Below are 13,416 nucleotides of genomic sequence, written 5' to 3'. Positions count from 1 at the left end.
GTGCGTGTGTGTCAGTGTGTGTGTGGCATTGTGGGAGTCAGTGAGTGTGTCAATTTGTGTGTGTCAGTGTGTGTGTGTGTCAGTGCGTGTGTGTCAGTGTGTGTGTGTGTGTCCCATTGTGTGTATCAGTGCATGTGTGTCAGTGTGTGTCTCAGTGTGTGTGTGTCAGTGCATGTGTCAGTGTGTGTGTATAAGAGGGTGTGCATCAGTGTGTGTGTCAGGGTGTGTGTCAGTCTGTGTGTGTCAGTGTGTGTGTCAGTGGTGTGTGTCAGAATGTATGTGTCAGTGTGTGTGTCAGTGTGTGTGTGTCAGTGCGTGTGTGTCAGTGTGTGTGTGTCAGTGCGTGTGTGTCAGTGTGTGTGTCAGTGTGTGTGTGTCAGTGCATGTGTCAGTGTGTGTGCCAGTGTCAGTTGCGTGTGTCAGTCAGTGTGTGTGTCAGTGTATGTGTTTCAGTGCATGCGTGTCAGTGTGTGTGACAGTGTGTGTGTGTCAGTGCGTGTGTCAGTGTGTGTGTGTCAGTGTGTGTGTGGCATTTTGGGTTGCAGTGTGTGTGTCAGTGTGTGTGTGTCAGAGCATGTGTCAGTGCGTGTGTGTCAGTTTGTGTGTGTCAGTGTGTGTGTGTCAGTGTGTATGTGTCTGTGTGTGTGTCAGTGTGTGCGTCAGTGGGTGCGTCGGTGTGTGCGTCAGCGTGTGTGTGTCTGTGAGTGTGTCAGTGTTTGTGTCAGTGCGTGTGTGCCAGTGTGTGTGTTTTAGTACGTGTGTATCAGTGAGTGTGTCAGTGTGTGTGTGCCAGTTATTGTGTGTCAGTGTGTGTGTGTCAGTATGTGTGTGTCCGAGTGCGTTTCAGTGCATATGTGTCAGTGTGTGTGTCAGTGTGTTTGTGTGTCAGTGTGTGTTTCAGTGTTTGTGTCAGTGTGTGTGTCATTGAGGGTGTCAGTGTGTGTGTGTGAGTGTGTGTGCGTCAGTGTGTGTGTGTGTCATTGCGTATGTGTCAGTGTGCCTAAGTGTGTGTATCAGTGTGTGTGCATCAGTGTGTGTATGTGTCAGTGTGTGCGTGTCCGTGTGTGTGTGTGTGTGTGTGTGTCAGTGTGCTTTTGTGACAGTGTGTGTGCATCAGTGCGAGTGTCTGTCAGTGTTAGTGTGTGTGTGTCAGTGTGTATGTGTCAGTGTGTGTGTGTGTGTCAGTGTGTGTCAGTTCGTGTGTGCCAGTGTGTGTGCAAGTGTGCGTGTTAGTTATGTGTGTCAGTGTGCGTGGATCAGTGTGTATGTGTCTGTGTGTGTGTCAGTGTGTGCGTCAGTGTCAGTTGTGTGTGTCAGTCAGTGTGTGTGTCAGTGTGTGTGTTTCAGTGCATGCGTGTCAGTGTGTGTGTCACTGTGTGTGTGTCAGTGCATTTGTCAGTGTGTGTGTGTCAGTGTGTGTGTGTCATTTTGGGTGGCAGTGTGTGTGACAGTGTGTGTGTGTCAGTGCATGTGTCAGTGCGTGTGTGTCAGTTTGTGTGTGTCAGTGTGTGTGTCAGTTTGTGTGGGTCAGTGTGTATGTCTCTGCGTGTGTGTCAGTGTGTGCGTCAGTGGGTGTGTCGGTGTGTGCGTCAGTGTGTGTGTGTCTGTGAGTGTGTCAGTATGTGTGTGTGAGTATGTGTGTGTCAGTGTGTGGGTTAGTTAGGTGTGTCAGTATGTGTGTGTCAGTGTGTGTGTTTGTGTGTGTGTGTCTGTGAGTGTGTGTCAGTGTGTGTGTAATTTGTGTGTGTCAGTGCGTGTATGTCAGTGTGTGTGGGTCAGTGTGTATGTTTCTGTGTGTGTGTCAGTGTGTGCATCAGAGTGTGTGTCGATGTGTGCGTCAGTGCATGTGTGTCTGTGAGTGTGTCAGTATGTGTGTGTGAGTATGTGTGTGTCAGTGTGTGGGTTAGTTAGGTGTGTCAGTATGTGTGTGTCAGTGTGAGTGTTTGTGTGTGTGTGTCTGTGCGTGTGTGTCAGTGTGTGTGTCAATTTGTGTGTGTCAGTGTGTGTGTGTCAGTGCGTGTTTGTCAGTGTGTGTGTGTCATTGTGTGAGTCAGTGTGTGTGTGTGTGTCATTGTGTGTGTCAGTGCGTGTGTGTCAGTGTGTGTCTCATTGTGTGTGTGTCAGTGCATGTGTTAGTGTGTGTGTATAAGTGGGTGTGCATCAGTGTGTGTGTCAGTGTGTGTGTCAGTCTGTGCGTGTCAGTGTGTGTCAGTGGTGTGTGTCAGAATGTTTGTGTCAGTGTGAGTGTCGGTGTGTGTGTGTCAGTGCATGTGTGTCAGTGTGTGTGTCAGTGTCTGTGTGTCAGTGGGTGTGTCAGTTTGTGTTTGTCAGTGTGTGTTACAGTGTGTGTGTGTCAGTGTTTGTGTGTGTCTGTGTGCGTGTGTCAGTGTGTGTATCATTTTGTGTGTCAGTTTGTGTGTGTCAGGGTGTGTTTGTCAGTGTGTGTGTCAGTGTGTGAGCCGGATTGTGTCTGTGCCAGTGCATGTGTGTCAGTGTGTGTGTCATTGTGTGTGTCAGTGCATGTGTCAGTGTGTGTGCCAGTGTCAGTTGTGTGTGTCAGTCAGTGTGTGTGTCAGTGTATGTGTGTCAGTGCATGAGTGTCAGTGTGTGTGTCAGTGTGTGTATGTCAGTGCATGTGTCAGTGTGTGTGTGTCAGTGTGTCTATGTCATTGTAGGTGTGCGTCAGATTGTGTCAGTTATTGTGTGTCAGTGTGTGTGTGTCAGTTTGTGTGTCAGCTCGTGTGTGTCATTGTGAGTGTCATTGTGTGTGTGTCAGTGTTTGTGTGTGTGAGAATGTGTGTGTCAGTGTGCATGTTAGTTATGTGTGTCAGTATGGGTGTGTCAGTGTGTATGTGTGTCAGTGCGTGTGTGTCAGTGTGTGTGTGTCAGTGCCTGTGTCAGTGTGTGTGTGTCAGTGTGTGTGTGTGTCATTGTGGGTGGCAGTGTGTGTGTCTGTGTGTGTGTGTGTCAGTGTTTGTGTGTCAGTGCGTGTGTGTCAGTGTGTGTGTGTCAGTGAGTGTATCAGTGTGTGGTCCAGTGTGTAGGTTTCTGTTTGTGTGTCAGTGTGTGCAATAGTGTGTGTGTCGGTTTGTGTGCCAGTGTGTGTGTGCCAGTGTGTGTGTGTCAGTGTGTGTGACAGTGTGTGTGTCAGTGCGTGTGCATCAGTTTGTGTCTCAGTGTGTGTGCGCCAGTGCGAGTGTCTGTCAGTGCATGTGTCAGTGTGTGTGTGGCAGTGTGTTGTGTGTCATTGTGGGTGTGCGTCAGAGTGTTTCAGTGTGTGTGTGTCAGTTATTATGTATCTGTGTGTGTGTGTGTGTCAGTGGGTGTGTGTGTGCATTTACGTGTGTGTCAGTGTGTGTGTGTCAGTGCCTGTGTCAGTGTGTGTGTCAGTGTGTGTGTGTGTCATTGTGGGTGGCAGTGTGTGTGTCTGTGTGTGTGTCAGTGTTTGTGTGTCAGTACGTGTGTGTCAGTGTGTGTGTGTGTGCATCTACGTTTGTGTCAGTGTGTTTGTGTCAGTGTCAGTGTCTGTGTCAGTGTGGGTGTTTGTCTGTGTGTGTCAGTGTGTGTATCAGTGTGTGTGTCAGTTTGTGTGTGTCAGTGTGTGTGTGTCAGTGTGTGAGTCAGAGTGTCTGTGTCAGTGTGTGTTCCAGTGTCAGTGTGTGTGTCAGTGTGTGTGTGTCAGTGTGTGAGTCAGAGTGTCTGTGTCAGTGTGTGTTTCAGTGTCAGTGTGTGTGTCAGTGTGTGTGTGTCAGTGTGTGTGTGTGTGTTGGTGTCATTTGTGTGTGTCAGTATGTCTGTGTCAGTGTGTGAGTGTCAGTGCATGTGTCAGTGGCTGGGTGTCATTGTTGGTGGCACTGTGTGAGTCAATGTGTTTTTATGTCAGTGAGTGTGTGTCAGTGCCTGTGTGTAAGTGTGTGTGTGTCAGTGTGTGTGGCAGTGTGTGTGGGTCAGTGTGAGTGTCTGTCAGTGCATGTGTCAGCGTGTGTGTGGCAGTGTGTGTGTGTCATTGTGTGTGTGCGTCAGTGTGTGTCACTGTGTGTGTGTCAGTGTGTGTGTCTGTCAGTGTGTGTGTGTCACTGTGTGTGACTGTGTGTGTGGGTCATTGTGAGTGTCTGTCAGTGCACGTGTCAGCGTGTGTGTGGCAGTGTGTGTGTCATTGTGTGTGTGCGTCAGTGTGTGTTAGTCAGTGTGTGTGTGTCTGTGTGTGTCAGCTCGTCTGTGTCAGTATGTGTTCCAGTGTCAGTGTGTGTGTCAGTGTGTGTGTGTCAGTGTGTGAGTCAGAGTGTCTGTGTCAGTGTGTGTTCCAGTGTCAGTGTGTGTGTCAGTGTGTGTGTGTCAGTGTGTGTGTGTGTGTGTGTTGGTGTCAGTTGTGTGTGTCTGTATGTGTGTGTCAGTGTGTGTGTGTCAGTGCATGTGTCAGTGGCTGGGTGTCATTGTTGGTGGCACTGTGTGAGTCAATGTGTGTTTATGTCAGTGAGTGCGTGTCAGTGCGTGTGTGTCAGTGTGTGTGTGTCAGTGTGTGTGTCCGTGTGTGTGGGTCAGTGTGAGTGTGCGTCAGTGTGTGTAAGTGTGTGTGTGTCAGTGTGTGTCTGTGTGTGTCAGCTCGTCTGTGTCAGTATGTGTGTGTCAGTGTGCATGCTAGTTATTTGTGTCAGTATGTGTGAGTCTGTGTGTGTGTCAGTGTGTGTGAGCCAGTGTGTGTGTGTCAGTGTGTGAGTCAGAGTGTGTGTCAGTGTGTGTTCCACTGTCAGTGTGTGTGTCAGTATGTGTGTGTCAGTGTGCATGTCAGTGCGTGTGTGTCAGTGCATGTGTCAGTGTGTGTTTGTGTCAGTTTGTGTGTGTCAGTGCGAGTGTGTCAGTGTGTGTGTGTCAGTGAGTGTATCAGTGTGTGGTCCAGTGTGTAGGTTTCTGTTTGTGTGTCAGTGTGTGCAATAGTGTGTGTGTCGGTTTGTGTGCCAGTGTGTGTGTGCCAGTGTGTGTGTGTCAGTGTGTGTGACAGTGTGTGTGTCAGTGCGTGTGCGTCAGTTTGTGTCTCAGTGTGTGTGCGCCAGTGCGAGTGTCTGTCAGTGCATGTGTCAGTGTGTGTGTGGCAGTGTGTTGTGTGTCATTGTGGGTGTGCGTCAGAGTGTTTCAGTGTGTGTGTGTCAGTTATTATGTATCTGTGTGTGTGTGTGTGTCAGTGGGTGTGTGTGTGCATTTACGTGTGTGTCAGTGTGTGTGTGTCAGTGCCTGTGTCAGTGTGTGTGTCAGTGTGTGTGTGTGTCATTGTGGGTGGCAGTGTGTGTGTCTGTGTGTGTGTCAGTGTTTGTGTGTCAGTACGTGTGTGTCAGTGTGTGTGTGTGTGCATCTACGTTTGTATCAGTGTGTTTGTGTCAGTGTCAGTGTCTGTGTCAGTGTGGGTGTTTGTCTGTGTGTGTCAGTGTGTGTATCAGTGTGTGTGTCAGTTTGTGTGTGTCAGTGTGTGTGTGTCAGTGTGTGAGTCAGAGTGTCTGTGTCAGTGTGTGTTCCAGTGTCAGTGTGTGTGTCAGTGTGTGTGTGTCAGTGTGTGAGTCAGAGTGTCTGTGTCAGTGTGTGTTTCAGTGTCAGTGTGTGTGTGTCAGTGTGTGTGTGTGTGTTGGTGTCATTTGTGTGTGTCAGTATGTCTGTGTCAGTGTGTGAGTGTCAGTGCATGTGTCAGTGGCTGGGTGTCATTGTTGGTGGCACTGTGTGAGTCAATGTGTTTTTATGTCAGTGAGTGTGTGTCAGTGCCTGTGTGTAAGTGTGTGTGTGTCAGTGTGTGTGGCAGTGTGTGTGGGTCAGTGTGAGTGTCTGTCAGTGCATGTGTCAGCGTGTGTGTGGCAGTGTGTGTGTGTCATTGTGTGTGTGCGTCAGTGTGTGTCACTGTGTGTGTGTCAGTGTGTGTGTCTGTCAGTGTGTGTGTGTCACTGTGTGTGACTGTGTGTGTGGGTCATTGTGAGTGTCTGTCAGTGCACGTGTCAGCGTGTGTGTGGCAGTGTGTGTGTCATTGTGTGTGTGCGTCAGTGTGTGTTAGTCAGTGTGTGTGTGTCTGTGTGTGTCAGCTCGCCTGTGTCAGTATGTGTTCCAGTGTCAGTGTGTGTGTCAGTGTGTGTGTGTCAGTGTGTGAGTCAGAGTGTCTGTGTCAGTGTGTGTTCCAGTGTCAGTGTGTGTGTCAGTGTGTGTGTGTCAGTGTGTGTGTGTGTGTGTGTTGGTGTCAGTTGTGTGTGTCTGTATGTGTGTGTCAGTGTGTGTGTGTCAGTGCATGTGTCAGTGGCTGGGTGTCATTGTTGGTGGCACTGTGTGAGTCAATGTGTGTTTATGTCAGTGAGTGCGTGTCAGTGCGTGTGTGTCAGTGTGTGTGTGTCAGTGTGTGTGTCCGTGTGTGTGGGTCAGTGTGAGTGTGCGTCAGTGTGTGTAAGTGTGTGTGTGTCAGTGTGTGTCTGTGTGTGTCAGCTCGTCTGTGTCAGTATGTGTGTGTCAGTGTGCATGCTAGTTATTTGTGTCAGTATGTGTGAGTCTGTGTGTGTGTCAGTGTGTGTGAGCCAGTGTGTGTGTGTCAGTGTGTGAGTCAGAGTGTGTGTCAGTGTGTGTTCCACTGTCAGTGTGTGTGTCAGTATGTGTGTGTCAGTGTGCATGTCAGTGCGTGTGTGTCAGTGCATGTGTCAGTGTGTGTTTGTGTCAGTTTGTGTGTGTCAGTGCGAGTGTGTCAGTGTGTGTGTGTCAGTGTGTGTGATAGTGAGTGTGTGTCAGTGTGTGTGTGTGTCAGTGCATGTGTCAGTGCATGTGTCAGTGTGTGTGTGTCAGTGTGTGTGTCATTGTGGGTGGCAGTGTTTGTGTCAGTGTGTTGTGTGTCAGTGTGTGTGTGTCAGTGCGTGTATGTCAGTGTGTGTGGGTCAGTGTGTATGTTTCTGTGTGTGTGTCAGTGTGTGCATCGGAGTGTGTGTCGATGTGTGCGTCAGTGCATGTGTGTCAGTGTGTGTGTCAGTGCGTGTGTGCCAGTGTGTGTCTTAGTGTGTGTGCGTCAGTGCGAGTGTCTGTCAGTGTCATTGTGTGTGTGTCAGTGTGTGTGTGTCAGTGCATGTGTCAGTGTGTGTGTGTCAGTGTGTGAGTCAGAGTGTGTGTCAGTGTGTGTTCCAGTGTCAGTGTGTGTGTCAGTATGTGTGTGTCAGTGTGCATGTCAGTGCGTGTGTGTCAGTGCATGTGTCAGTGTGTGTTTGTGTCAGTTTGTGTGTGCCACTGCGAGTGTGTCAGTGTGTGTCAGTGTGTGTGATAGTGAGTGTGTGTCAGTGTGTGTGTGTGTCAGTGCATGTGTCAGTGTGTGTGTGTCAGTGTGTGTGTCATTGTGGGTGGCAGTGTTTGTGTCAGTGTGTTGTGTGTCAGTGTGTGTGTGTCAGTGCGTGTATGTCAGTGTGTGTGGGTCAGTGTGTATGTTTCTGTGTGTGTGTCAGTGTGTGCATCAGAGTGTGTGTCGATGTGTGCGTCAGTGCATGTGTGTCAGTGTGTGTGTCAGTGCGTGTGTGCCAGTGTGTGTCTTAGTCTGTGTGCGTCAGTGCGAGTGCCTGTCAGTGTCATTGTGTGTGTGTCAGTGTGTTTGTGTCAGTGTGTGTCAGTGTGTGTGTCAGTTTAAGTGTGTCAGTGTATGTGCCAGTGTGCGTGTTAGTTATGTGTGTCAGTGTTTGTGTCCGTGTGAGTGTGGCAGTGTGTGTGTGTCATTCTAGGTGTGCGACAGTGTGTGTGTGTCAGTTATTATTTGTCAGTGTGTGTGTCAGTGTGTGTCAGCTCGTGTGTGTCAGTGTGAGTGTTAGTGTGTTTGTGTGTCAGTGAGTGTGTCAGTGTTTGTCAGTGTATGTGTGTGTCAGTATGTGTGTGTCAGTGTGTGTGTCAGTTTGTGTGCGTCTGTGTGTATGTCAGTGTGCGTGTTAGTTATGTGTGTCAGTGCGTGTGTGTCAGTCTGTGTGTCAGTGTGTTTGTCAGTGTGTATGTGTCAGTGCATGTGTCAGTGTGTGTATGTCAGTGTGTGTGTGTCAGTGTGTGTGTGTGTCAGTGTGTGTCAGTTTGTGTGTGCCAGTGTGTGTGTCAGTGTGCGTGTTAGTTATGTGTGTCAGTGTGTGTGTGTCAGTGTGTGTGTCAGTGTGTGTGTGTCAGTGTATGTCTCAGTGTGTGTACGCCATGCGAGTGTCTGTCAGTTCATGTGTCATTGTGTGTGTGGCAATGTGTGTGTCATTGTGGGTGTGCGTCAGTGTGTGTCAGTGTGAGAGTGTCAGTTATCGAGTGTCAGTGTGTGTGTGTCAGTGTGTGTGTCAGCTCGTGTGTGTCAGTGTGTGTGTCAGTGTGTGTGTTAGTGTTTGTCAGTGTGTGTGTCAGTGTGTGTGTGTGAGTATCTGTGTGTCAGTGTGCATGTTAGTGTGTTTGTGTGTCAGTGTTTGTTTCAGTATGTGTGTGTCAGTGCGTGTGTGTGTCACTGAGTGTGTGTCAGTGTGTGTGTGTCAGTCTTTCTGTCATTGTGTGTGTCAGTGTGTGTGTTAGTGTCAGTGTGTGTGTCAGTGTGTGTGTGTCAGTGTGTTTGTGTCATTGTGGGTGGCAGTGTGTGTGTGAGTCAGTGCATGTGTGTCAGTGTGTGTGTGTCAGTGTGTGCATGTCAGTGTGCGTGTCAGTGTGTGTGGGTCAGTGTGTATGTTTCTGTGTGGGTGGCAGTGTGTGCATCAGTGTGTGTGTCGGTTTGTGCGTCAGTGTGTGTGTGTCAGTGTGTGTGTCAGCTCGTGTGTGTCAGTGTGAGTGTCAGTGTGTTTGTGTGTCAGTGTGTGTGTCAGTGTTTGTCAGTGTGTGTGTGTGTGTCAGTATGTGTGTGTCAGTGTGTGTGTCATTTCGTGTGCGTCTGTGTGTATGTCAGTGTGCGTGTTATTTATGTGTGTCAGTGCGTGTGTGTCAGTCTGTGTGTCAGTGTGTGTGTCAGTGTGTGTGTGTCAGTGCATGTGTCAGTGTATGTGTGTCAGTTGTGATGTGTCAGTGTGTGTGTAATTGTGTGTGTCAGTGTGTGTGTCAGCTCGTGTGTGTCAGTGTGTGTCGGTGTGTTTGTGTCAGTTTGTGTGTCAGTGTGTGTGTGTGTCAGTGTGTGTGTCAGTTTGTGAGTGTCAGTGTGTGCGTCAGTGTGCGTGTTAGTTATGTGTGTCAGTGTGTGTGTGTCTGTGTGTGTCAGTGTGTGTGGGTCAGTGTGTATGTGTCTGTGTGTGCCGGTGTGTGCTTCAGTGTGTGTGTCAGTGTGTGTGTCAGTGTGTGTGTGTCAGTGTATGTCTCAGTGTGTGTGCGTCAGTGCGAGTGTCTGTCAGTTCATGTGTCAGTGTGTGTGTGGCAATGTGTGTGTCATTGTGGGTGTGCGTCAGTGTGTTTGTGTCAGTTATTGTGTGCCAGTGTGTGTGCGTCAGTGTGTGTGCCAGCTCGTGTGTGTCATTGTGTGTGTCAGTGTGTGTGTTAGTGTTTGTCAGTGTGTGTGTGTGTGCGTGCATGTTAGTGTGTTTGTGTGTTTCAGTGTGTGTGTGCCAGTGCGTGTGTGTGTCACTGAGTGTGTGTCAGTGTGTGCGTGTCAATTTTTCTGACATTGTGTGTGTCAGTGTGTGTGTTAGTGCCAGTGTGTGTGTGTGTCAGTGTGTCAGTGTTGGTGTCAGTTGTGTTTGTCAGTATGGGCGTGTCAGTGTGTGTCAGTGTGTGTGTGTCAGTGCGTGAGTGTCAGTGTGTGTGTCAGTGTGTATGTATGTGTCAGTGCATGTGTCAGTGTGTGTGTGTCAGTGTGTTTGTGACATTGTGGGTGGAAGTGTGTGTGTGTGTCAGTGCATGTGTGTCAGTGTGTCAGTGTGTGCGTGTCAGTGTGTGTGTCAATGTGTGTGGGTCATTGTGTATGTTTCTGTGTGGGTGCCAGTGTGTGCGTCAGTGTGTGTGTCGGTTTGTGCGTCAGTGTGTGTGTGTCAGTGTGTGTGTCAGTGTGTGTGTGTCAGTTATCGTGTGTCAGTGTGTGTGTGTCAGTGTGTGTGTGTCAGTGTGTGTGTCAGCTCGTGTGCGTCAGTGTGTGTGTCAGTGTGTGTATTAGTGTTTGTCAGTGTGTGTGTCAATGTGTGTGTGTGAGTATTTGTGTGTCAGTGTGCATGTTAGTGTGTTTGCGTGTCAGTGTTTGTTTCAGTGTGTGTGTGTCAGTGTGTGTGTGTCAGTTTTTCTGTCATTATGTGTGTCAGCTCGTGTGTGTCAGTGTGAGTGTCAGTGTGTTTGTGTGTCGGTGTGTGTGTCAGTGTTTGTCAGTGTGTGTGTGTGTACATATGTGTGTGTCAGTTCGTGTGCGTCTGTGTGTATGTCAGTGTGCGTGTTAGCTATGTGTGTCAGTGTGTGTGTGTCAGTCTGTGTGTCAGTGTGTGTGTCAGTGTGTGTGTGTCAGTGCATGTGTCAGTGTGTGTATGTCAGTGTGTTTGTCAGTGTGTGTGGGTCAGTGTGTATGTTTCTGTGAGGGTGCCAGTGTGTGTGTCAGTGCCAGTGTGTGCGTCAGTGTGTGTGTCGGTTTGTGCGTCAGTGTGTGTGTGTCAGTGTGTGTGTCAGCTCATGTGTGTCAGTGTGAGTGTCAGTGTGTGTGTGTCAGAGCATGTGTCAGTGTGTGTTTGTCAGTGTGCGTGTCATTGTGTGTGTGTCAGTGCGTGTGTGTCAGTGTGTGTGTCAGTGTGTGTGTCAGTGTGTGTGTGTAAGTGTGTGTGTGTCAGTGTGTGTGTCAGCTCGTGTGTGTCAGTGTGTGTCGGTGTGTTTGTGTCAGTATGTGTGTCAGTGTGCGTGTGTCAGTTTGTGTGTCAGTTTGTGTGTGTCAGTGTGTGCGTCAGTGTGCGTGTTAGTTATGTGTGTCAGTGTGTGTGTGTCTGTGTGTGCGTCAGTGTGTGTGGGTCAGTGCGTATGTGTCTGTGTGTGCCGGTGTGTGCGTCAGTGTGTGTGTGTCAGTGTCTGTGTCAGTGTGTGTGTCAGTGTGTGTGTGTCAGTGTATGTCTCAGTGTGTGTGTGTCAGTGCGAGTGTCTGTCAGTTCATGTGTGTGTGGCAATGTGTGTGTGTGTGTCATTGTGGGTGTGCGTCAGTGTGTTTGTGTCAATTATCGTGTGTCAGTGTGTGTGTGTCATTGTGTGTGTGTCAGTGTGTGTGCCAGCTCGTGTGTGTCAGTGTGTGTGTCAGTGTGTGTGTTAGTGTTTGTCAGTGTGTGTATGTGTCAGTGTGTGTGCATGAGTATTTGTGTGTCAGTGTGCCTGTTAGTGTGTTTGTGTGTCAGTGTGTGTTTCGATGTGTGTGTGTCAGTGCGTGTGTGTGTCACTGAGTGTGTGTCAGTGTGTGTGTGTCAGTTTTTCTGTCATTGTGTGTGTCAGTGTGTGTGTTAGTGCCAGTGTGTGTGTGTGTCAGTGTGTGTGTGTCAGTGTGTTTGTGACATTGTGGGTGGCAGTGTGTGTGTGTGTCAGTGCATGTGTCAGTGGCTGGGTGTCATTGTTGGTGGCACTGTGTGAGTCAATGTGTGTTTATGTCAGTGAGTGTGTGTCAGTGCGTGTGTGTCAGTGTGTGTGTGTCAGTGTGTGTGTCAGTGTGTGTGGGTCAGTGTGAGTGTGCGTCAGTGTGTGTCAGTATGTGTGTGTCAGTGTGTGTGTGTCAGTGCATGTGTCAGTGGCTGGGTGTCATTGTTGGTGGCACTGTGTGAGTCAATGTGTGTTTATGTCAGTGAGTGTGTGTCAGTGCGTGTGTGTCAGTGTGTGTGTGTCAGTGTGCGTGTCAGTGTGTGTGGGTCAGTGTGAGTGTGCGTCAGTGTGTGTAAGTGTGTGTGTGTCAGTGTGTGTCTGTGTGTGTCAGCTCGTCTGTGTCAGTATGTGTGTGTCAGTGTGCATGCTAGTTATTTGTGTCAGTATGTGTGAGTCTGTGTGTGTGTCAGTGTGTGTGAGCCAGTGTGTGTGTGTCAGTGTGTGAGTCAGAGTGTGTGTCAGTGTGTGTTCCAGTGTCAGTGTGTGTGTCAGTATGTGTGTGTCAGTGTGCATGTCAGTGCGTGTGTGTCAGTGCATGTGTCAGTGTGTGTTTGTGTCAGTTTGTGTGTGCCAGTGCGAGTGTGTCAGTGTGTGTGTGTCAGTGTGTGTGTCAGTTTAAGTGTGTCAGTGTATGTGCCAGTGTGCGTGTTAGTTATGTGTGTCAGTGTTTGTGTCCGTGTGAGTGTGGCAGTGTGTGTGTGTCATTCTAGGTGTGCGACAGTGTGTGTGTGTCAGTTATTGTTTGTCAGTGTGTGTGTCAGTGTGTGTCAGCTCGTGTGTGTCAGTTTGAGTGTTAGTGTGTTTGTGTGTCAGTGATTGTGTCAATGTTTGTCAGTGTATGTGTGTGTCAGTATGTGTGTGTCAGTGTGTGTGTCAGTTTGTGTGCGTCTGTGTGTATGTTAGTGTGCGTGTTAGTTATGTGCGTCAGTGCGTGTGTGTCAGTCTGTGTGTCAGTGTGTTTGTCAGTGTGTATGTGTCAGTGCATGTGTCAGTGTGTGTATGTCAGTGTGTGTGTGTCAGTGTGTGTGTGTGTCAGTGTGTGTCAGTTTGTGTGTGCCAGTGTGTGTGTCAGTGTGCGTGTTAGTTATGTGTGTCAGTGTGTGTGTGTCAGTGTGTGTGTCAGTGTGTGTGTGTCAGTGTATGTCTCAGTGTGTGTACGCCATGCGAGTGTCTGTCAGTTCATGTGTCATTGTGTGTGTGGCAATGTGTGTGTCATTGTGGGTGTGCGTCAGTGTGTGTCAGTGTGAGAGTGTCAGTTATCGAGTGTCAGTGTGTGTGTGTCAGTGTGTGTGTCAGCTCGTGTGTGTCAGTGTGTGTGTCAGTGTGTGTGTTAGTGTTTGTCAGTGTGTGTGTCAGTGTGTGTGTGTGAGTATCTGTGTGTCAGTGTGCATGTTAGTGTGTTTGTGTGTCAGTGTTTGTTTCAGTATGTGTGCGTCAGTGCGTGTGTGTGTCACTGAGTGTGTGTCAGTGTGTGTGTGTCAGTCTTTCTGTCATTGTGTGTGTCAGTGTGTGTGTTAGTGTCAGTGTGTGTGTCAGTGTGTGTGTGTCAGTGTGTTTGTGTCATTGTGGGTGGCAGTGTGTGTGTGAGTCAGTGCATGTGTGTCAGTGTGTGTGTGTCAGTGTGTGCATGTCAGTGTGCGTGTCAGTGTGTGTGGGTCAGTGTGTATGTTTCTGTGTGGGTGGCAGTGTGTGCATCAGTGTGTGTGTCGGTTTGTGCGTCAGTGTGTGTGTGTCAGTGTGTGTGTCAGCTCGTGTGTGTCAGTGTGAGTGTCAGTGTGTTTGTGTGTCAGTGTGTGTGTCAGTGTTTGTCAGTGTGTGTGTGTGTGTCAGTATGTGTGTGTCAGTGTGTGTGTCATTTCGTGTGCGTCTGTGTGTATGTCAGTGTGCGTGTTATTTATG

This window comes from Scyliorhinus torazame, chromosome 13, assembly GCF_047496885.1.
Source record: "Scyliorhinus torazame isolate Kashiwa2021f chromosome 13, sScyTor2.1, whole genome shotgun sequence".
In the NCBI taxonomy this organism is placed as follows: Eukaryota; Metazoa; Chordata; class Chondrichthyes; order Carcharhiniformes; family Scyliorhinidae; genus Scyliorhinus; species Scyliorhinus torazame.
The sequence above is the reverse complement of the archived record's forward strand: the minus strand, read 5'-3'. Positions refer to the sequence as shown.